Raw genomic sequence first — 23,826 nt, 5'->3', positions numbered from 1 at the left:
TTGAACGGCCGGCTCCGCGATTATTGCAATCGAATTCGAGGCCGTGAGAACGCGGGTATTTTTTCACACGCAATTTTTCATCGCAGTGCACGTTATAACGCCAAATCGACCGATCGCAACGCTTTTTCAGGACCCAGGAAAATGGGGAAACCACCGAGCGTATCCAAGCGATGCGATTTTCGAATTGCCGTTAAGCAGCGCATTCGGATGAAGCGACGGGGTGGCGCGTTCGACCAGGGAAACGCCAAATAAAGTATTCATACGAAATACGTAGATGCGCCGGCCGATTATAGGCGGGTAAACATTTGTGTAGGGAGGAGGACACGCGGATACCTGTAACTCGAATCTGGGTTAATGTGTGCGCTTGCGAGTGTGTGTGCTCGCGCGCGTAGGTACCTGCACGTGTAATCAGTGCTAATGCGTCCCTAATGGTGACTAAATACCAAATCATAGTTTGATGCGCTCCCATCAACGACGCTGCATCAACGAAGTGTTACATCGGCAAACAAAATCAAGCCGGTCGATAACGGCGAGCGCAAAAATCCCACGCAAGCAGACGACAAAACGTGATAGGTATTATTGTTGAGAATCAACAATTGTAGACGCGAATGACATTTTCCCCAAAAAGTATTAAGTATCACGATATATTTGATACTCGAGGATTTCACATTTTATTTATTCCGTCCTATAAGCACATATTTTGCAAATTAGTCTTTAATAAACTTATGATCTAAAGCGTACACAGAAATGTCTAATTATGATCTTAACAAGCTTTTCGCGGAGACAGGAAAAACAGCTTACGGCTGGTTTAATCAAACGATAACATCGATATCTCTCGTCTTATTTTCTTTCGCGTAAAAGGTGAACATTAATTTCCTGGCTTAATAAGCGGACCGCGTTTATTAACGAAGCTGCGGCCCGAAAACGGACCGAGCGTGAGCGCAGGTTATTTGTTTCTTAATTAGAAAGAAAACTTTGACTCGCTTCGGAGGCGACGATCATCGTTCTCAACTCCCATTAGAACTCGTTAACGCGGTATTGGAACGATACGTCTCGCGGGAGGGCGTAGCATGGGCCCTCGTTTAATCACGCGACTCACTCGACAGTAAACAATATTAGCAAAGCTAGACAAGTCTTTTTAATTTCGAAAAAGATTCTCCAAAGAGACTCTTTTTACGGGACGACGAATTAAATCCCCCGCACGAGTTCGTGTAACGTAAATAAAATATTATACGCTTTAACTTGACAGTGTGCACGGTACAATCGCAATGTTAAATACAACATCGCGAAAATAATTGTGACAAACATTACGTTTTGCAGAATATGCGCGCCTCAATTTTATTTTTATTTGTAACTTTAACGTAACACTGTCCTCCGTTTTAGTCGCAACAATTATTCCGGCGTTTAATTTCGTCGTTAAAATTCTCGAGACGCGCGAATCAGGCGCTCACAATTAATTGTACGACGCAATGAGACAACTATTGCACACGCGACAATGGCAGGGAAAGAGGCGGAGGGGAAAAAAATAGAAGGGTAACGGGCTCGCGCCGGCATTAATTTAAACGATAAGCAAAGCGCACCAGTTTTTCCAGTCTGTTGAGCAAACTGCTTACGTCTCCGGCCGCGAAAGAACGACGAGGTGGCGGACTCTATGCAGATGAAAGAAAACTCGTTACAGAGTGACAAGTGCCCAGCATCCTCATAATTATCACATCCAACGTAATTACAGAGTACGTGCCTTATTCTAACCTGACTAACTCCGGCTCCATAAACGACTCCCACGCACGGACAAGGCGGGTTTCTTCTTTTATGCACTTCGCCGGACCATTTAAAAGCGTCACGAAGAGAAATTAATAAATAATTGTAATCTCTTGCGTTCTCGCGCGCACGTATTTACGTGTCACTTGTAAAAATATTATCCGTCTATCTTTAGTCCTCGAGTCCAAGAGTAAAAAACATGCTTTGCCGATTACGTTATAATCTTGACTTTATTGTTAAAATTCATGTCGTGGCTGAAATACCCGCGTTGCACTCGCTACACGACCTCGCGAAATAATCGAGTCAATTATATGGCCGGCCGGAAGTGTCGTAAAAAATGCATCTACCCCCGGCGATACGTGGTTATCCAGCGCGTCCGTGGACGACAGGCGTCTCTCCGGCATCCACCCACGCATCCAGCGGCTCTTCCGGCGAGAGTTTTATTCATAGCGTCGTCCCGCTAATAAAAAAAACTGCGCATAGGAACATTAAAGTCTTCGCGGCGCACGGCGCAGCGCAGCGAAACGGCAGCCGCTCGGGCACCCTTTTAGCGATGGGCTAATCCTCGCCGGTGAGCACCGAGCAATAGTTTAGTCTGCAGGAGAATCAATGAGCTCTCTTCCATTGAACGAGTCGATGTATAATTAAGAAGCAAATAATGTGCTTATGTAGCGGGATACAATCCGGATTGGTCGAATCGCAAGGCAACAATAAATCCCTGGGCGATTTCTACAAATGGAGTCAAATTTTTGAAAATTGAAGAAACATTATAATTAAAGATAAAATTTTCAAAAAATTTGTAAGTACATTTTGTGAGGAGTTTAATGCGCTCTCGAAGAATTTCGTTGTACTTTTTTTCGTTTGCTACTCTTCCGAAAGATATTCAGCGATTTGACGCCATCGCTACTCGTTGCTGCTCTGTGCGTTCGCGTTAACAAGACACACATTATATCGCTAAAACATACGCAAGAGCATACGCGAGGGCGCGTGCTTCCATGTTGGCAGTCATAAAAAAAAAGCGCGCGTACCTTTTCTCTCTCTTCATCGTCGCCTCTCTCATCTCGTCGATGCTCACGTACAAGTATCCTACGGCGCGCGGAAGTACTCGCGTTATGTACCGACAAACTCGAATCGAGTATGCTTTTCGATCGGTTTATTCGCGGCCGGCTCGTGAGACGCTTCAAAAATGACTGACGTGACTTCAGCCTCTATTTTTTATTCCTCTCTAGACGTTTTTTGCATTTTGATTTTGTATATTTGACCATTTTGAAATAGAAAAACCAATTTCTGCAAAAACTAATACAATAAATACTACTTCTTTTGTTTATTCATTTATTTATCCGCTAATGCAACAAGACTTGGCGTCATTATAATCTGATTTTGTCGCATGCGACAAGAAGAAAATTTGTGAAACGTTACATTTTGAACATGTTTTCAAGTCAGATCAATATGTTGATTTGACATTATGCTAACAACACGATAGAAAGATACCGTACTTCTTGGCGTATTCTAATTATAGCAATTAATGATTTAGCGTTTAGGGAGTGGAAACCAGCCGTGTCGCTGCATAATCATTCGTAAATGCATGTAACAGCAAGCGGCGTTTAAGGACGTTCTCTCGTCCTTATACTAGAGAAAATCGATTTTCTTAGGATTTTCTTGAAACTGTGAATATACGTTAATTTAGGTGTGCTTTATGCGTGGTATAAATTTCAGTACCTCTTCCGGTATAAAAAATCAAGATACTGAGCCTCAAAGTTTCAACTTTTACTAATGAAAAGGTTTCCCAGGCCAAACGGTAAGAGATACGAGGTTGGCCAAGAGGATCAAAGTTGCTCCTCTCGTCGAGTTCTATAAGGAAAACATGCCCCAAAACTAAAAAAAATTAAATTAAAAAAATTTTTTTGAAACTGAGGCTCAGTATCTTGATTTTTTATACCGGAAGAGGTACTGAAATTTATACCACGCATAAAGCACACTTAAATTAACGTATATTCACAGTTTCAAGAAAATCCTTAAAAAATCGATTTTCTCTAGTATAAGAACGAGAGAACGCGTCCTTAAGCGTAGGTAGATGCGCGTCCTATACGCATTGAGTGAGCGATAAATCACGGTGCGCGGCTTATTATGACTGCTAGTTTATGTGAGTGAGTTATAGCGAGTGAGTAGGAAAGATCGTAGAAATTGTTCACCGTGATACCTAAAATTTCTTAGGCCCGATGATGGTTACGATTCTGTCGGTGCCCGTTCGAAATTGATCGCAAGACGAAGAGCGGTCTACTATTGGCATCCTTAGATTTTAATTCATTATAAGCAAAATTCGCAATAATATCCACGATTACGCTTCGTCACATTCGATGTTGATTCGAGACCAACAAATAAATGCCCAAAAAATTACGTTGTTATATATACTCTCGCAGGAGCGAGACGCTTTCTCGCGTGCACATATAAATATTTCACACGTGACACGTAACGAGTGAGCGAGAGTAAAGCTTAAAGGGGCTCCGTACGCGCATCGCGTCTTGATTTACGCGTGAGAGGCGTGCCCTACGGAAGCCGCAATTAGTTTATTAATAATTAGTGAACGAGCTGCTGCATTCATGCGTCGCACGAGTGTATGAAGATGCTTGTAAGTTTCACGAGATTCCTCCCTCCCCCCTCCCTCTCTCTCTCTCTCTCTCTCTCTCTCTCTCTCTCTCTCTCTCTCTCTCTCTCTTCCTAGTACGTATTTATTTATCAACACGAGCGAAAATATAAGTAGCGTTTCATTATCGCTGTAATTTAAAAAAAGCAACACCTTCGAACTATTAAAAAGAAATGGAAAACCAGAATACGATGTTGAATCTCTAATTTAATTATGTATAAATTCATCGTAATGCACAGACGTAGGCAGGGGAACGTCCACGAATAAATCAGTTAATTACCGATAGAGAAAAATAGAGGACATAAATCGTGTAGGAGCAGACCTCTGCTGGCTTGAATCACGTTTCTCTCGGGGCGGGAATCGCAAATTTGCTTAGAACGCGGGTGCCGCGCACGAGTGCCACGGCTCTGGCATCACGTGCTACGTGATATTAGATCGTATATCGTCGGTAAATATATAGCGTAATAGAGAGAGAGGGGGGGGAGGTGACGTAAATAAAAGTGGTTTGGCAGAGGCGGAAGAAAATTACAACGGCTATTGCCCGCCTCAAAACATCACTCACGGGTTCGTACGAACTCGGCAACCGACACCTTCTTGCGTCTTGTTAAAAGCTCGTTGATCCTATAAAAGAGATTAAATATACCTATATGACATATTTTATTTCCGCAAGGTATATCAACAGCACGCTCTTTACACTTTTTCAAGCTGTGAGTTGCTCACTAAATACGATTTCTATTAAAAACATACATTTGATACACACACACACACCATATATATACATTATATATATATATACATGCACATACATATATCCTTTATAGATAGTTAAAAAAGACTATATCGGCTGCGTCAGCGCAAAACCTTGAAATCGTAGGAAATTAAATTTTTTCCTCATAGATCTGAACACACTTGGCCACAAATTCATAAGATTCAATATGCTACGAGCAGATTGCCAGGGCGGGAAAGGCGCCGCAGCGTCGACATTGGCCACGCGCGAGTGTGGAAACGGGGGGACGAGAGGGTTTTATAGTTTACATCAAATACGTGCCCTCCCCTTCTCTGCTGCCACGCGGGGGTAGCAAGTTTTACACACACTCTCTCTCTCTCTCTCTTTCTCGACGTCGTTGCATATTTATCCGCGATATATGAACTAATATTGCGTAGCACGTGACACCAACGTAGTGCCACGCCTGACCAGCATCCGCTTTATCTTTTATTATTCGAAACAATATTTTTTAATAGAAATTTAGAATGGATAATCAATAAAATGCTGAACGCGAATAAAACTTGATGTTAACAATGTAGAGAGTACGTTAGAGGAGAATATGCGCTGGATATTTCAACTCAAAAGCGGCAGAGTTACCAAAATTCAGTGTAATTTTCCAAAAGCGATAACAATAACGTATCTTCCGCTATAGCAAGAGTTTAGAATTTACGGTTTAAGAAGATACAAGAGACTGACATTTGTTCATATCCGCTCCGCGCTCGGATCCATCGCTACAGGCGAGACGAGCGAGCAAGCATACTGAAGCTAAAAGGGAAATGAGAATGAATGTAATAATATATTTAATATTCGCCGGGTCCCTGCCTCCTCCACTCTCGGTATTACAAGTCAACCAATATTCTCGCCCCCGTTCTGAATCCTCCCCTTCATCTTCCGCCCATCCCCATCCTCGTTCTCATACCTACCACCCCGCCGCGTCCGTTATTCCGCGAGTGTTCTCTCTCTCTCTCTCTCTCTCTCTCTCTCTCTCTCTCTCTTTCCCTCTTTCCCTTCCTCTCTCCCTTCCTCTCTTTTTCTCTCTTTCTCTTTCCTCTACTCTCGTCGACTTTGAAAGTGCACCGACATTATTTCCGCCGTAACCGACGCACCAGCATACGAAGGGTAGGAGAGACGCTTCTCTTGGAACGACAAGAAACAGCAACGATTGCTGAGAATCGAAGAAAAGCCGCGGTAGATGTGAATTTCATCAACTCGTTGCATTCTTTTTTTCTCGCTAAAAAGGATGTCCGTGTCGGTGAAACGATCGATTTTGATTAATTAGAAATATTATCCTAGGGGAAGAGAGAAAAGAAGGTACAGAAAAATCCATAGTATAACAAAATTGGAATTCTGTTTTAATTCGATATTGAGAATTGCTTGCACATTGTCGAACAGACTTACACAATTGAAAAAAAGAAAGAAAACAGAAAGTCAGATTTTATATAGAACGTATAATTTATTACAGGAGATTAACTTAAAAGGGAGATAAGCTGAATGAGACGAGTGAAATTAATAAAGCGGATTGGTCTAATTCTTTTCGTTTGAGTTGCACACTCTATGTAAACGCATACTTTTTGCCGTAAAGAAAAGAGGCAGAAAAAGAACTCGAATCAGCCCGTAAAATGAGCCCGACCACGACGAAACGAAGGAGAGAGAGCGTTTGTAGCGCGCGGGGACCAAGAGAGGCATAAAGCATCGTCGAGCGTGTGTACGGTGCAAACACATAATCGAGGGTATTAAACGTAATTAACTACCCCTGTACTAAGCATGTAGCGCGGATACACGGGCGAGGGCGCCTATCGATATATCGATCGATTGCTACGCGCTCGTCGTCAGTAAATGTGTATATCGAGGCCCTTTCCATTAGCGTACAAGCGCCGCGCTCCGCGTCCCTCTTTTACTTTTGCTTGGCCAATGCACCCTCTGTTTTCGCTCGTGGCAAATGCATTACCTGCGCCGTAATCGTCGCGCCTCTCATTATCGATCTACGGATATTTTAATGTCGATTCACCGTCCCCGTTCGTTGACAAACGAAAAATCTCTCTACCTATCCGCCTACCGCCTACGAGCGAATCGGAGAATCTAGACTTAATTCCATCTATTTTCGATGGCTCGAGAAAACTTCGCAAAAATATATATTTTGCATAAAAATGTATGTTTTCCTTCCACATCCAATGAATGCGTATGTTGTTGAAAAAGGCATCTCGGCGCGCCTACGCGTTCCGGGGATCCGTGTCGCGCTGTAACGACAACGTCCAGCCGATAGCGAGGATACGCACACACGTGGATATCTCTTGAGTACCGGCGGACTCGCTCGCGAAACTCGAAGGTATTCACCTTACGATTGCACGGGGATTGCCGTTCGAAGCGTAGCGTAGGCGTGCGCGAGCTTGGCACCGTTGGCGAATTAAGTGGTCGCGATGACACGGATGTAAGTCACGTAGCAGACCGCATCGTTTTTCGACGATCATGATCCTAGCGTATACGTATATATGTGCCCGTGCGCAATATTTTTTTTTTCCAAGTATTCCCACAAAATTGCCGTGCATATAAAGGAAGCGACATATGGACAAGTGTATCTCATCACGATGGAGCCAACTGTCACGGCGACCGTACGATGTGGTTACGATAACAGAAGGCGTTCTCTCATAAAATCGCACATACGTGTACGCTTAATAGAATAACGAGTTTATCGGAAGCGACTCGGTTTTTTCGTTCGACTACGCTGCTGCGTTTCCCGCCTCCGCGGCTCTCATCGGTGATCGATGAAAATCGATGGCTCTGCTCTTGTCCCCCTTCCCCCTTCTCTTCTCGTCGCTTTTGTACACTTTTCAGCCGAGAAACATCGATGCACCTAGCAAACATTTCGTCGCGATACGTCCTGGAATCCGCACAATTTGAATAAAGAGACGTTGTAATTCAATACGTCCATACCGAGTGCTTTATCGCGCCAAAGGAGTGTTTTCTCGTTCTGATTTTTAACAACGTGAAACGGTTAAAATAACAACCATTATCCTTATTTTTTCAGGGCGGCATCAGAAATACTGATTCGCGCGCGTTATGATCCCGGCGCTACCAGCCGGAGCCGCGGAACCAAGGTCGATTGGAATTCATAGGGTATCGCGCGAACTTTCGAATTTCCTCTGCAATTTCCCCTTGCGCGAGCTGAAACGAGGAGAGGCGAATACGCCGTGTGCACCGCGACGCGTCGGAAATCGCGACGAAAATTGCTTCAATACGATGTCCCTCCTCTCCTCGTGTCTTTAACAGTTTAAGCTAAGTTTAAGCTAAAAAAAGGGACAAAGCAGGAAACTCGAGTAGATTTCGCGAGGAATCGAATACCCTCCGGAAAGATTCGAAACAGGTAAAGCCTGTTCGGTCCGTATTCGTAAACGTGGTCGTAATTCAAACATTTCATTTTTTTTTCTTTTTAAGACAAAGATTGAACTTTGTATTATCGCGAGTTATCATTTTTTGCACACGTACGTTACACGAATGTTACAACAAAATTCGCGGCGCACGCATGCGGGCTGGCGGCGACGATTTTTGATTGGCGCGCGACGCGCGCCTGGTTTCGCACCGGCGGATATCCCGGCCGAAATCCGATAAACCGCAAAAGGCTATTTGTTAGAATGAAAAAATCACTTCCTCGCGGCGCGCCCGCGCGCGCTGATAAACCCCGGCGGATCGTATCACCGGCCGCGATACGTCAAAACAGAAATGGCGTGAATTCAATATCCCGATTTCAAACCCGGTCGACATATGCACCGAACCAACCCCTCGCCCTCGCCCTCACCCTTGTCCCTTGCCCTCCCATTCTCGTTCTCGCCTCGCAGCGCCACAAAGACATGTATACATATACGTGCTAATGTGACGAACGCGCACAGACGCGAGAATTTCAACAATGCCGCAAGAGTACGAATATTACGAAGAAAGACTTTCAACAGGCTGTCAGCCGATTTTTCGTCACAGACTACACATACTTGTCTTATCTTAAAATTTCGTCTGAAAATATCGAATAGGCATCGCGTACTTATCTTTATTTTTAGATTATAATTTTTTTTAAGTATACCGAAGAAGCGAATGAATTTCTCGATGCGGAAGAACCGAGCGCATGTTACGTCGCATCAAACCGTTATCAAACCATAACTCGAGCGAGGTATCGACTGCGGCCTTGCCGCGTTATCCGCGTGATAAGGGCCTGCCAACCCTTATGAATGCCTCCATTATGCCCTCTCGGAGTATCTTCAGTTCCCTCCCGCCACTTCCTTCCATTTCCACCGCAGCAACAGCGCGCGACTATCCATCCTCGCGCGGATGCAGATAGCGCCGCAAAATTAATGTAACCGTTCGTCTAATAACCGCGCGATAATGAGAGGGCGGGCCGCCGAATCGCGGCAATCGATTGATTAATTACCAGCACAGATTGAGATATTTCGCTAGAGATTGTTTTCTTGCACGCGAGTATTGTGTACCGTTCGTGTCTGGTCAATCTACATCGCATTGAAAAAAAAATATTCACCATTTTTCATAATTATGCTCGCGATGACGATGGACGTATGGATTTGTCCATTGCAAAGTGTTAAATAATTTGTCGTACCCTCTCCGTGCCCTCCGCTTTTCCTCTTAATTAAAAATGATGAATTAATCAGATCGTTAGTAATCAGACGCTCATCTTCTCGCGTAGACGCTCGGTCTCTATTTCTCTCTCGCGCTCTCTTTCTCTCGCTCTCTCTCTCTCTTTCTCTGCATGCTCTAAATCTCGCTCTCGTCTCTCGCCTCAAATAGACGTCGCAGTGCTTTTACGGTCCCTTTAGCCTTCCAACCCCATCGCCGCGGCGCGTTCGTTAAGGGTGGATTCATCCTCCAAATTAAATCAATTACCATACTAAGGCGGATTTTCGGAAAGCTCGCTCCCTATCTCTTCCCCAGTCCTCGTTTCCGGCCCGTCTTTCGACGATGACGCTTGTCTCGTATCGTTATTTCTCAAAACTGAACTTCCCGCCGAATACGTCGCGTATGAATAATAAATGCGCCACTCCACCTCTTTTGTACGGGATCGAGGCGGGGACGGAGGCGCCTCGCGTCGCCTCGCCTCGCCTCGACTCGACTCGACCGTGTCTGCTACGCGCGCGCCGCAAAATTTCATCGCTCGTAACGATGACGATTAAACGATTTTGCGCATAAATTTTGCCTCCGCGGGCATGTTACGAATGGAATACGGTGCGGTATTATCGGTACGATTCGCGGACCTGCGATCCTTCAATAATCGTTAATTCGACTCGAAGGAGGCACCGACGCGACGCGGGGACGTTTGTGCGCGCGTCGCAAAGAGCATCCGTTAGTTCGGCTGACCTTTGGTCGGCCGTTCGAACCTCGTTTGACTTTCACTCACGGAGACGCTAAAAGGCTCCGAGGTGTATCAAGGAGATTTTGCTTTTAGCACATTCACGATAAAACGCGTCAAGCGGCCGCACGACGCGACGACTCTCGCGCATCCTCCACCATCTACTTTAGCGCCTCGGCACTTCAGGCTAACTCCGCGAGACGTTCTTCGTCGCGGCATATTGAGATCCTGTTAAAGCTTATCAGCCGAAACCGCGCGCCGTACATCAACATCCTCCTTTCGTCTGATCTGAATAGACGTTAGGCCAAACGCGGTCGGATAACGCGCGCATCACGCGACCGAGGTGAGCGGTGCGGCTAAGAGAGCGAAGGAGGCGGAGGTAGTAAAATCCACAAATCACCGAATAAACCAGAACAATGACGTAGTCTCGTGAGGCGGAGAACGTGCGGAAAGGGGAGGAAAACGGTGGTTACTAGGGACCTACGCCAACGCTCTGTAGAAGGGGGGACGTTGAGGGCCACTGTACAACGAATCGCGTACCGGCTGACGATAAATTTGTCCGCGGAGTCAATAACAGAGGCTGTTTCTGTGATTTAATGATACCTGCCGGACGCGTCTCCCGTAGTACACACGCCCGAAATGTTTGCCTGTTTTCACTTTTCATCTCGCGAGGCAAAACCGAGGCTTCCTCTTCGAAATCTCTTCTCTCCTCTTTCTCGAGATCCCAAAAAATTATCAAACGAGAAGGGAGACGTCTGGAAATTCAGTTTTCATTCGTTACGTGGGTCCAAAATGCCGAATAATTAGAATACATTGTTTCGCACGGTTAGATTTTTTTTAGTAACAGTATAAACTGCTTGTATTTTGATTTGCGTTGCTTTTGTTTTACGAAATGGATCGTGGTCGTAATGTTGTTTTGTAATCGTACTATTTGTGAATTCATGCGTGCAATATGAGGTAGACCACGTTGATCGATGCTACTCCTCGAAACTAAGTCGCCTTTGTCGACACAGTCGACGCGATCATCGAGCCATCTCGTCCCTAGAAAACCTTTCCGGGTTTTTCACTCTTTTACTCGCGAGATTCCGCCTCGCGCATTTCGCGAATGGCCGATCGCCATTAAGCGGAACGAAACAGCGGAGAAAGTTAAGGAAAGAAAGACTAGAAAAAAAAGAGAATGAAGCGGGAGAAGCGGGAGCGAACTCGACGAGAGAAACGATATGCGAGGCTACGAGAATGAGAGATAGAGAAAGAGAGAAAGAGACGAAGAAAGAGTGAGAGAGCGAGAGGGTGGGAAAGGAGAGAGGAAGAAAGAGCACGCGCATCGTGCCGGCACTTAGGCCTGGCTTTTAATCTTCGAGCCTCGAGAAGAGCTCTAATTAGAGCTGGCTCTAGTTCTAGGTACGAGCTCGAGCTCCGTTATAAGCAAGAGTTAGAGTGGGTACGTCGTAGTGGGGGTATAGACGACGGGGGTATGTTTAGTTTTTAGCCGAGCGCGCAGTTACACGCGGTGCTAATTAAAATCTTGATTAATGCACGTGTCCATCAGGGCTGCCTCTAATGAACTTTCACGTCGCCTGCACTCTTAAGTCTACACGAAACCGTGATCGTCCCACCTCCCCGCCGCACCCGGGATCGTTCTGATCGTTCGAATGAGAGGAGTATGGCGTCAGTCGGATTGTTCTTCGTCATGTACGTCCTTTCTTCGCGCGTACGTTTCGCGCGTCAATTTTTCGAACTTTAGCCAAGTTTTCGTCCGGAACGATAATACAAGTTGAATCGTATACATCGTATACCATGTACGATCGAAATGTATCTAATACGTTCTCGTAACGGTTGCGCGTTAGCGCAACTTTCGTATCTTGCGCGATATCGTGAACGCGTTAAGTTTATAATTCCATCGTGCGTCAAGCATTGCCACCAGAGATTCACAAGCTGAAAACTACAGCGCGCGCGGGCGCACATAAAATCAAAAGTTTCCCTTATTTCGTAATTTTCGAATGGCGAGTTTAAATGGAATGCAAATATGACGGCTCGACATAAAGTTTAATTACGCGCTACTGCAAAAAACAGGAGCTAACATGGCAATTAAAAAAATATTAAACCGCTCGCTCGGTCGCGACGCCGCTCTCTCTCTCTCTCTCTCTCTCTCTCTCTCTCTCTCTCTCTCTCTCTCTCTCTCTCTCTGTCTTTCTCTCTTTCAGAGTCTTCAGGCTTATTTCGCCGGCTTTTTTGAGCGGAAAATAATCGCTGGAATGGCTTTTACCGGTTAACTCGCGAACAAATATTGTGAGTACGCAGGCGGAATACAAATTCATTATCCGATTCATTGCACTTCATAGGATAGTTGTTTGTAACGCTCAAGTGATAGGTGGGCGCGTGAGCGTGAGGGGCTTTAGATGCATCACGAACAAACGAATGCAAAACTCGCCGCGGAAGTTCTAATATGCGTCCGGGTCGGATTAATGGAGTTAGAGATGAAAGGACTTTTTTAAAGGAATTTCCTCGATAGCCAACGCGCGACACTATTAAATGGCGATAACTTTCTTGTTAACGTGACGTTGATTAAGCCGCAGCTGGCGAGCAATAAAGATGCCGTTGAAAAATATTTATCGAGTGCAATTGTAAGAGGATATCTCGTAAGTAATGCGTAATGTAGAGGGACTTGAGCATAAGCAACGATTGATACAATGCCAATACGCATCGATAGCGGCGATTTATCGGAAATTAAAGACCTTTGCTGACGCACAAATTTTACGAGATTACTGGGAAAAGTAGTCTGTCTTCGGATGCAAAGAGTGTTTTATTTATTTAGTAGAATAAATAAATCTATAAATTTATACGGATCTAGGAATAAATCAGGCGATCTCTAAGAATACGTGAAACGAAGATACAATAGAAACGTAGGAGAAATTAGGAAGAGAGAGCAGAGGACCAAACAGAACAGAGTCCATTTATTTAGCTTAACCGCGCCACCGCGAACGGTGCATTAACCGATTGGAAGAGCGATTAAGAGCGGCTATTCTTTTTCATTCGGTAGATCGAAAGGTCTCTAACGACGAGGCGTTATTTATCGGCCGTTCCAGCGACACTTGCCTCTCTTTTAATCACCGCTCGCCTGCAGTCCGCCGTATGCGTCTCAATTCGGCTGGCCCAGCTATACGCCCCAGCCCTCTTTTGCAAGTTATTCGTACGATTCGAAAGCTAATCTACATGTATTCAAAAGTTTCTCAAAATGTGGCAGACTTCTCAGAATTCTATGAGGATGCTCGGAGAAAAGCTTTGGCAGACTCCAGATTCTACGTCCTTTCTTATGCACAATGGCGACTTTCGATCTACATTCCAATCGTCAAAATAGATTTGCTCTCGAGGCGCTTAGGATAGATTGCCTATCACGAAACAAGAAAGTTGTAATAGAACAGGGAAGGAAAGAGAGAGAAGAAGGGAGAGAGAGAGAGAGAGAACTAGCTTTAATTTGCTCTTATTACCACAAGTAAGATTGCACTACGTACGAGTATTATAAGCTTATCTCTCTCGCACTCCTACTCCCATTCAAAGATGAAGTTATGCTTACTTCTACCAATGTAGATTAACTTCAATCTCGATTTAACTTATTTTCTATCTTTTTCTAATTCTTAGAACTAGAAAAAGATGAAAAGTAAGTTAAACCGAGATTAAAGTTAATCTACATTGGTAGAAATGGACATTAGTCAGGTTACTCAGGAACGGCGGGTTCTTCGCATCCGATCTTCGGACGGCCCGTATCAGAAATTAGGAAATGACCGGATGCAGCTCTCTATCTTTTACTCTCTCTCTCACTTTCTCTTTTTCCCTCACTCTTGTCCCCCTTTCTTCACTCTCTTCCCCACCCTCTTTTTCTCTCTCTCTCTCTCTCTCTCGTTCTCTCTCTCGTTCTCTCTCGCTCTTATTTAGCGCAGCTGCAATAAGAGGGTAGTAGCTGGCTCTGTCCAGTTTCCACTTCAACCCCGCGCACCTTCCTACCCATCTCTCTCGCTCTCCTCTTTCGACTACCGTTTCCTTCCCTCCTCTTCTCGACGGGAGCGAGCCGGAGACCGCGTGGGAGGAGGGAGGGGAAGCTCGGATTCAATTATCCGATATTAAACTGCCCCTAGCCACGTTCGTGTCGACCCCTTTGGCTGTGTGAGTTCAAATGGTTGTTGCTAACCCCCCTAGAAGTATTAGATTGAATGGAGTTGGTGTTGTACTTGCTGTTACCCGGCGGAGATACGCCTAAAGGTAGTCGTTATAGGATAGCGTTGGATTTTCGCGTATATCGTTTCTCTCTCTCTCTTTCTCTCTTTCTCTCTTTTGTTTCTTTTTTCTTTCCATCGGCCGACTCGTTTTCCCGCACCGTCTTGATTTGTTATCGCTGAAAGGGACAAGCGCGTTTGCAAAAATTGGATCTTGTTCTATAGACGGCATATTACTCCTTACAGCACGATAATAATTAGGGACAACCTTTCCCGTTCTTTCCGGTATCTTGGAACGAAGAATCCTTTTTAATTCTGCACGCACCTAAATTTGATATAAAGTCGAATACACCAATAACAAAGCGTAATTAACTTTTGATAAAAAAGCAGCAAAGATCAAAAGTAAAATTTTACTTTCCTCTCTTACTTTTTAATTTTCACGGTGAGTAAAAGCGCACCGTTGATTTTTCACGCTAAACAAAGCATTCAATTCGTACAAATAATAGCGCTGTTATGATTACGCCCAATACTAAAATAAGAACGTGAACTCGAAATGTACGCCCGATTGTTTTTGCACGTAGGATCATTTTTTATTAATCAAACTGGTGCATTTTACAGTTTTAATTTATCTTGTATTTTAATATCGCATATCGTCGTTGCTTTCTGGACTTGTAAACACAGTCCCACGCCCTGTGTCGCGAACAACTTCGCGTCCCTCTCTCCCCTGCTCTCAATAGCAGGGGAGGGCAAATACGCGGACGTCGGGTAGCCAGTAGTACTGAATAAATATAAACGATAACCAATAGTATCTGTAAAATTAATAATAATCATGATCGTACCGGGTTTCCTCGTCCTTGCACGTCTCCCCCCGTCCTACTTCCCCGCTTGCCATCAATCACATAAAAAATTCTACAACTGGTCGATAAAATGCCGCCGTCCGCGCTAGCCGGAAACCCTCTCTCATTCCGATGAGTTTGTAATTAAAAAATTAATTAAACGAAATCCCAATCGGCATGCTGATTTTTTGCTGTATATATGGTCGTCGTCATTGTGTACACTCGCGCTGCATATCGCGGGGTCATTATGGCGGCTGGATTTTAACCATTCGTCCCTTTTCAGACCACCCTCTTCGCTCCGGCTTCCCCCGCTCGTTCATCCGATATACACGCGTAAATGCCTATGGTCGATTTATTTGTCTCCCTCCCCCCTCCCTTCTCCCCCGGTCCTCCACTCATGCGTAAGCCGCTACGATTTGGATAACATTTTTCCTGTCTTTGTCAGATACCTCTCCTCCAGTCCCCTCTCCGGTATCGCACAAGTCGAGTGTTTAGCGATTCACACGTGCTTCTTGCGAATTGCGTACTCTCCCTCGTACGTCACTAAAGGGTTCTTTCTTCTCGCTCGTAAAACCAGTAAATTTCGCGGCACCGAGGGGTCAGCGAAATGACCAATCCGCTGTCCCGAAGGGCCCAAAAGAGATTTGAGAATCGCGTGAAATTAAATAACTTCCACGGGGAAGTTCAACGACGGCCTAAATTTATACCGGCGAAATAAATTGCGTCCACCCGCGGCCACATTCCGCAGACCGGCACTATTTTAACTATACGCGAAGGTCCAACTTATTTTACCAGGAGAACAAAAAAGCCAGGAGAGAAACTGTACTCTGACTGGGGAAAAAGAGGACGAGACGAGTTTATATCGAGCCATTTGCAGTACGACTCGACAGCACGAATTGTTGGCGCGATTTAATTTGATTCCACTTAATTGGGGAGTTAACAGTTTGTTTAACAACTTGATAGATTAGCTCAATACATTTGCGTTTAACGTTAAAGTACGATAAAAGATTGCAGTTTTTTAATTGTAGAGATGCATTCAGCAAGTAAGATATCGAGGATAATTAAATTGAAGAGTTTATAAAAATTGAACGCGAGTCTCATTAGTCTCATAACTTTCAAACAAATACAAGCCCTTGCCGCGAATTGTTGGCGACGATATGTACCAGAATATTGAGCGTGTTTCATAGAAAAGCATTTAAGGTATAGTCGAAAATCGTGGAACGAAAAAAGGGAGAGCGAGGAAGGGACGGTGCGCGGCTACGAAAAGGTGCGACGAAAGCAAGGAGGAAAGCTCGGAGGAAAGAGAGAGAGAGGCTCTCTTTTATTAAACGAAAAATTGGATCGTGCTTGTCGGAATGCAATATTTCGACGGATTCATTTGGTGGAAACATTTCTTCCTCGGGAAAAAATTCAATCAAATCCAGAAGGTGAGAGGTAGTGAGCGAAGGGAACGGGTAGAGATGTATAGGAGATGGCGCGGGGGGGGATGCAAACACGCAAACGGCGGTTGGGAAGTAAGATAGGCAGGGAAATAGGTACAGAGTTGTGCTGGATGCCAAAATAAAATATTCACAAAATAAGATTCTCTCGAGATTTATCCAAATTTCGTTGACTAAACATTCGGAAAAAAGAGCGATTCGTTGTCTAACTAGTCAATTTCTAGTGCAAAAAAATTGATTAAAAATTATAATGCAATTTCTTTTTTATTTTTAATCTTTTCTTTAATCGATTAAACCTTATAGATATGTATATATCTGTATGTAAAAATAGTGCAAAATCGAGAAAAACGTAACGATGTTTTCCTTGAGAAAGAGGACCTAGCCTGGTAAAATAGATGTCTACAGTATCAACGTAAGGATCCTACTGGGTCACGTTTTCATCAAGATGAAGCGGGGGCGGATGCTGCAAGGCCATTGTTTTTCGACACACTTTCTCTCACCCTCGCCCTCGTGAAGACAATGCGTGCCCGCTCCTTAACTCTTCCGTCCCCTCGGCGACGTTCCCCCTCCCCAACCTCCTCATTAAGTAAATCACCATCGTCGCGGCTCGTTCTCGGAGCCAAAGTGAAAATTCCCCCATGGACCAGGCGGGATGAGAGCCACCCCCGGCTGTTACTGAAGGGACGCCCTCGGCTCTTTGTGCAGCCGGAAATCCGAGCCTGAGAGATTAAAACATTGAGATACGCGAGAATGACATTTTTTTTGTTGCGCGCGCCCGCGCGTGCGGGCGAACGCAACTCGGTTTGCATCTACTCCCTAATGTCTTTTGAGTCGCAAAATGCACCAGGACACAGTTGTCGCGTTCTGACAGGGACAGGGACGCAATGGTTAAGATGCGAGGTGCAAACCAATGATGTAATTCGAGATAGCGGAGAGGTTACGCACACTTTCGCGAGCGCGCGAAAATATAGCTGTGAGATCGAATGGACATCTCTATGCAAGATGAAGATTACGTCGGGACACGGAGGGATTTGCACGTTCACGCCGTACATTATTAAGCGTTTAACTATCTTGCCGTATGATGCTCATAGATGCAATGGATTATATTACATTTGTATGCGAATATATATATGTGCGAAAATATAAAGGCGAGATATTCGGGAATTAGAAGAATTAATTAATGAGAAATGCGTAAGTAATTCGAGGTCCGTCTTATTTTTCGAGCTGGCACCACCCAGCACGGATCAATTTATTCTCTGACTTATAGTTCTTTGGGAATATCCCTTTCTCCCCGGCCGGTTTTTCACCACAATTTACGAGATGCCGCGATAGCGTGCGCTTAAAGGCTAAAATGCCATGTACGCTTTATTTATCATTATTTATATATTATTTACATTCTTGACTTTTTTATTCTTGTCTTGGAATCTACCTTAAAAGATTTATTTGTGTCTATTATAGTTATATTATATTATATCGATTGTTCAATTGATGTTTCCAGGTAAGTCCATCACGGCATATTTCGGCCTTTAAATCCTCTCGACCGAGGCCTCCATAGGACGCGCGAGCCGGAGACGCGTAGAGGGTCGTACAGGTACGTGTGTGATTTTATGTGCAACGTTTACGCGCGCGTGTAGGGCCGAGAGGGTTGACTGGCTCCCCGGTCGATCAATAGCACCCCCACGTTTGCGTCCCTGGGTGAATGCATGCGATAGGCACCCCATTGCTATGCCACCCCGAAAGCCACTTTATATTTTAGTGGGAATGTTCTACAACCCTTCGGAAGACACTTTTGAATCGCGACGCGAGGCCACGCTGGTGCGAGCACGCGAGCGAGCGAGGAGCGAACGCGCGCGTTCACGCGTTTCTCCGCGCGCGGCCGCAGCGGCCGCGGATCCGCCAAGGTCACCCTCGCCGTATTTAATTCCGCTAATTAACGTGCACGCGCTCCCGCGAGCGTTCGGTGACTCAGTGGAACCCGAAGAACCGCTCAATAGTCGCGATGCAACGTATCGGGCTTGTTTTATCGTGCATGCAGGGTTCATGGCAACAAGATCGAAGATTATACGCGGTTAACCGAAAAAGGCTGTATACGGAGCGGGTTCTCTCGCTCTTTGCGTAATCCGCGTTTGATTTCCTCGTAATGGAAATTCAATCTTAATTAACTCTCGTGTCTTTGAAAATTGAACGGCTTTGGCAACTAAAATTCTGTAAAATACATAGTGAAAGCGAAAAGATACGGATAAGTAAAAAAAAGTAGGGGTTTGTATCGTTGAAGCCTTACAGTCGCAACGTTACTATTATTATTTGGTGGTAGATAAATGCAATCTCTGATAATACATAAACCATGTACATGCGTGAGACGCGATAATGTGTCTGATAATTGATAGCATTCTTAGAGAAGATACTTGAAACTCTTACATTGATTTAACCGCATCGATTGTCGACGCGATCGCGAAGAGGTTGCAGCTCGCTACGTGCAGGCAGGCTTACCCCCTTTAAATGACTTAGCAGACAATTTGCCCATTAACTCGGGCAACCTCTACCCGTAATGGAAGCCATTGTTCGACCTATCTTGTCAGTAATACACGCCGTGGCAACGTATGCGTTTACGTCGCGTGCATGTATTACAGGTAGCTGCCGTATGCACGCGTCGGGGACGTCGAGACGCTCGTGATATCGGGTAGGCCATATTGTGCGTCAAGATGAGATCGTTCTATTAGGATTACATTAATTAATCTAATATATTACGCCCGATAGTCTCTTAGAAACTTCCTCTGGTGCATCCTCCCGAATCTGCTGCGTTGCGCCTCCCCGACTTTTTGAGAATCAAAATTGAATCTTGTAGTATACAGATTATTTACGCAATTACGGCGCGTAAGCTTATTGATTTAATGGAAGAACGTTTATTTGATGAAACGAACGTTCAGCCTGAAAATCGCAGTAAATTATCTTAATTTCACTATACTGACAATCTAAAAAGGGTTGCTGACACAAAGAGAGGAAAACTTTTACTTCAAAATATCTCCTAATCTTGAATATAAAAAGTACTTTCTACAAAAGATTCTCTTTTTGAAAATTTATGCAAGATCTATTATGCATTCTCTTTCTTCAAAAATAGGTATCTAAAGCAATATTGTCTTTTTAATGGTCTGTTTACTGTTACTTATACAGTAAAGTATAAGACTAAAGACGCCACCACTGGTACCTACGGCGCAGCGCGTCCTACCGCAATTAGGATATCAATTGCAACAGGAGGTGGCACAGGACTAACAATGAGATAGCCGATAGCACCGTAGAAACAGAAATGAGAGAGAAAGAGAAGGAAAGAGAAGTATGAGAGGAAGTAAGATGCAAGACAGAGAAATGGAGAAAGTGCTGTTCTTAAATTGTCGCAAAATAAATTAAAAAGGATTTTCATAGAGATTTAAGATACATTTTATATTGTGACTCGCATTTTCGTTAATCAGAAAACAAATCACAAAATTAACTTTCTTCATTTAATTAGTTTTTACCGCCAGTGAACTCTTTCTTTAGCTTTCAAAGGAATTGTTTTCAAAGTTTTAGCTAGTTGGTTGTTTAAGGCTTAAGATCGTCCGGACATATGTACGTACGGAAACCATTTCTTTGTACCAGGAGGCTCGGACAAAGCAGTTTAAGAATTTAATTGGACGTACTAGAGGAAAACTGTACGGGACTTTGATTTTCGATCATGCTGACCGAAACGTCCGGGAAGAAGTCACCGAGAAGTTCGCAAATCAAGATTCTTCGCGCAGCGTTTATTGGATCGTGACAAGAGAGGAGAGGCAGAGAGAGAGAGAGAGAGAGAGAGAGAGAGAGAGAGAGAGAGAGAGAGAGAGAGAGAGAGAGAGAGAGAGAAGGCAGAAGGTCTAGGGAAAGGGGGCCGAGGCAGAGAGCACTGGCACTCTATAAGAGGAGGAGCTCTCATTAAAAGTCGAGTATTAATATTTTAACGGATGCTCGTCACTTAAACTTCGTTGCGGTGCCCAACCGATCTTTCGTCTCGCAGAAAATACCTTCGCAAACGCAGACTTGAACTTTGTCTATCGTGATAATTTCTAAGCTTTATAGGTACTAAACTAAAACATGACAAAGAAGAACAGTCGTTTTCTCAACGAAACTATTTTAAAAATCAACAGCTTTCGTAGAAATCATTTTATTGAAAACACAATTTTGCTGCTTTTTATCAAACTGTATCACCGTACGAGAAATCGCGGGTTAAACTCGATAAAATCCGAACTTAAATTTACAAAGTGATGCGAAAACATCGCTTGTTAAGGATACCTAATATTTTACAGATTCTTTCTAGTCATCGGTCGTTGCATTTCGACCGGCCCCGCCGTCTCGCTCAAAAAGCGCTCGTCGTATCAGTCGCAATGTCCGCTTACATATATAGTATCATACACATATACATATACAGATATTTCATTTGAGTAATGAAAAAGTTTCGACGAACACGGACGTTGCACATGACAGAGTTAATTGCTTGGATACCCATTCCTCTTCTCGCGAAAGCGGCTTGCGCTTGTCCAACGTCCAGTTTCGAATAACAGACCGGCATTCTTGCGGCGGTTGAGCGCCCCTGATGCACCCTCTCCATATTACATCCGGGATTAATATTAAATTTCACACGATGATTGCAATTTCATTACCCTCCCACCAGCGGCTTGCCAGCTTCTTCTACTGTCGCCGTTCGTGCAGCCGTGTAATAAATTGCCCCCTTGCAAAAATCGCAATTCAAATTGCCGTACCTGAACCGGCCGGTGGGACTCGCAGGTGTCTATTGTTACCAGAATAGCGAGCGGATAGTTCCGCCTGATAAGGATCTAAATGTAGTATCGAAATAACGAGACGTCATAATCGAAATGACACAATCTATCTGAAAGCTTTTGACACACGAGCGAGCGAATTTGAAAAGACTATATACACATTCATGTGAAATAAATTATAAATTGAATATTATATTATAAAAAAATACACAATAATATTATTTCGAACAATCATTCCTATGCATTATACGAAAGATCAATCGAATTTAAATTGTTATGCATTCCATGCTCGCTAATTTATCATATATTCAAAGTCTCGATGTAATATGTATACACGTTGGAGAGCGGGGAATCGTAACTCGTATAACTGCGGGAAAAATGCTTTGATATATATCGCTAGTTATGATATTCCATTAGTATTTCACCCTCGTGCTTGATTCGACGCATCACATTTTTTTTTTATTTTAACTGTTTATCGCAAATTATCGAGGAATCCGGGGGGAAGCATTTCGCGTGTAACATAAACGAAATTAGCGCTCGTCGAAATTAAATGGACCTTTAATTAAATATTTACGTGCGTTCTTTCACACAACCACTACGTATCTTCTGTTTTTTAGCAAATATCGACTAATAAAGAGTACATAATTCCTTTAGCTCAATAAAAATTTTTATTTTCACGTGCAGATATTTATTGAGCAAACACGTAAATACATTCTTTGCATTTTTTAATAACAAAAATATTTTTTTTTATAAACTAGATAGTATATCACATAGAGAATTAAATGACGTTTAAATCACATTTTTGCGCTTGTCGTAATTTCTATAGTAATCATCGAGCTGTATACAAACATAAAAGTATAAAAAAAATTCGAGTTACAAAATATTTTATTGGCATTTTTTTTGCGATACTCACTCCGGCTCGCAGGATCCAGATGATCCAGATGATCGAGCGACACTGTCGAGTGATCCTGGTCTTACGCGTCACTCATGAGCTGTTCTTGTGCGATTTGACAAGTACAACGAGTATTAATAATTTAATTCGTCCAAACCGAGAAGAGATATTCGAATAATCAAGGTCCTTTATACTCTTATCTCCTCGGTCCTTTAAATGTTACGATATATATTTGCCTTTGAAACATGTAAGCGGAGAATCAGTCAAGAAAATATTAGGTCTTATATGTTATTTATTAAATTATCCTTTCTATCGGTGTCTTTTTTACTAATTTCAATATTGCCACAGTCACAATGATTACGAATCTATTGAATTATCTCGAACAGTCTTGTGATGTAATTAAACCGTTCGGAAAGAGCTTTCGCGATCAAAGTCCTGGAAAGCCGGATATCACGCTTCGTTTTTCAGATTAACAAATTTTCTTTGACGACGCAAAAGCTTTACGCACACACCTCTCTGCGAAAAACACTCGTTCGAACAACAGACTGGGTCCAAAGAGTTTAATATCAAAATTTGTTTCTAATGATCGAGCACCTCGTGGTCGCGCGACACTTTCACATGACTCCACGCTGTCAGCTCGTGACTTATGTGAGAAAAGTGCACGTTTTAGAAGAATTTGAAATAGATTTTGCCCCAGCAACGCGCGCGATTTCAAGACCGAAGAAGATTTGCCTGACAATTATTAGTGCTATTGGACCGAGGAAGCAAAACGTGGTCGGCGCGTGCTGAATTCGCGCCTGCTGCGGACGACCGTGCGGTCGGAGAGCCGCGAATCGACTGCGAGGAGCCGCGGTAGGTCAGCGAGGTGCCATCTAGCGAGATCCACTGGCAGGCTGAAGGCTTTTTAAGCATGGGGTTGTGGGGTGGTGGGGTAGAGACCACGATAAGTCGCCGGGGTGTTCGAATGGGATGCTGAAGAATTTGAATCGTTTCTCACGAATAGGCTGATAATAAAAAAGAAATATATATATATATATATATATATATATATATATATATATACATTTAGAGAATTACAGATGCATTCATAAAATAATGAAATATAAGATAATGCCAGTCCTTTTAGAGATTAGTGGTCCAATAAACACT

General features: G+C 43.8%; 1 protein-coding gene across 1 annotated transcript in view; it reads right to left on the bottom strand.

Annotated features, from left to right (window-relative positions):
• Positions 1-23,502, bottom strand: part of LOC143901752 (uncharacterized) — a 169,548-nt gene extending 146,046 nt beyond the window's left edge. The window contains exon 1 of the mRNA XM_077414275.1: positions 22,699-23,502. The gene's annotated coding sequence lies outside the window, so the exon portion shown is untranslated. The remainder of the gene's footprint in view (positions 1-22,698) is intronic.
• Between the last annotated feature and the right edge of the window lie 324 nt (positions 23,503-23,826).

This window comes from Temnothorax americanus, unplaced genomic scaffold (genome assembly GCF_048541705.1).
Source record: "Temnothorax americanus isolate GAGA-0224 unplaced genomic scaffold, ASM4854170v1 Scaffold36, whole genome shotgun sequence".
In the NCBI taxonomy this organism is placed as follows: domain Eukaryota; kingdom Metazoa; phylum Arthropoda; class Insecta; order Hymenoptera; family Formicidae; genus Temnothorax; species Temnothorax americanus.
The sequence above is the reverse complement of the archived record's forward strand: the minus strand, read 5'-3'. Positions and strand labels throughout refer to the sequence as shown.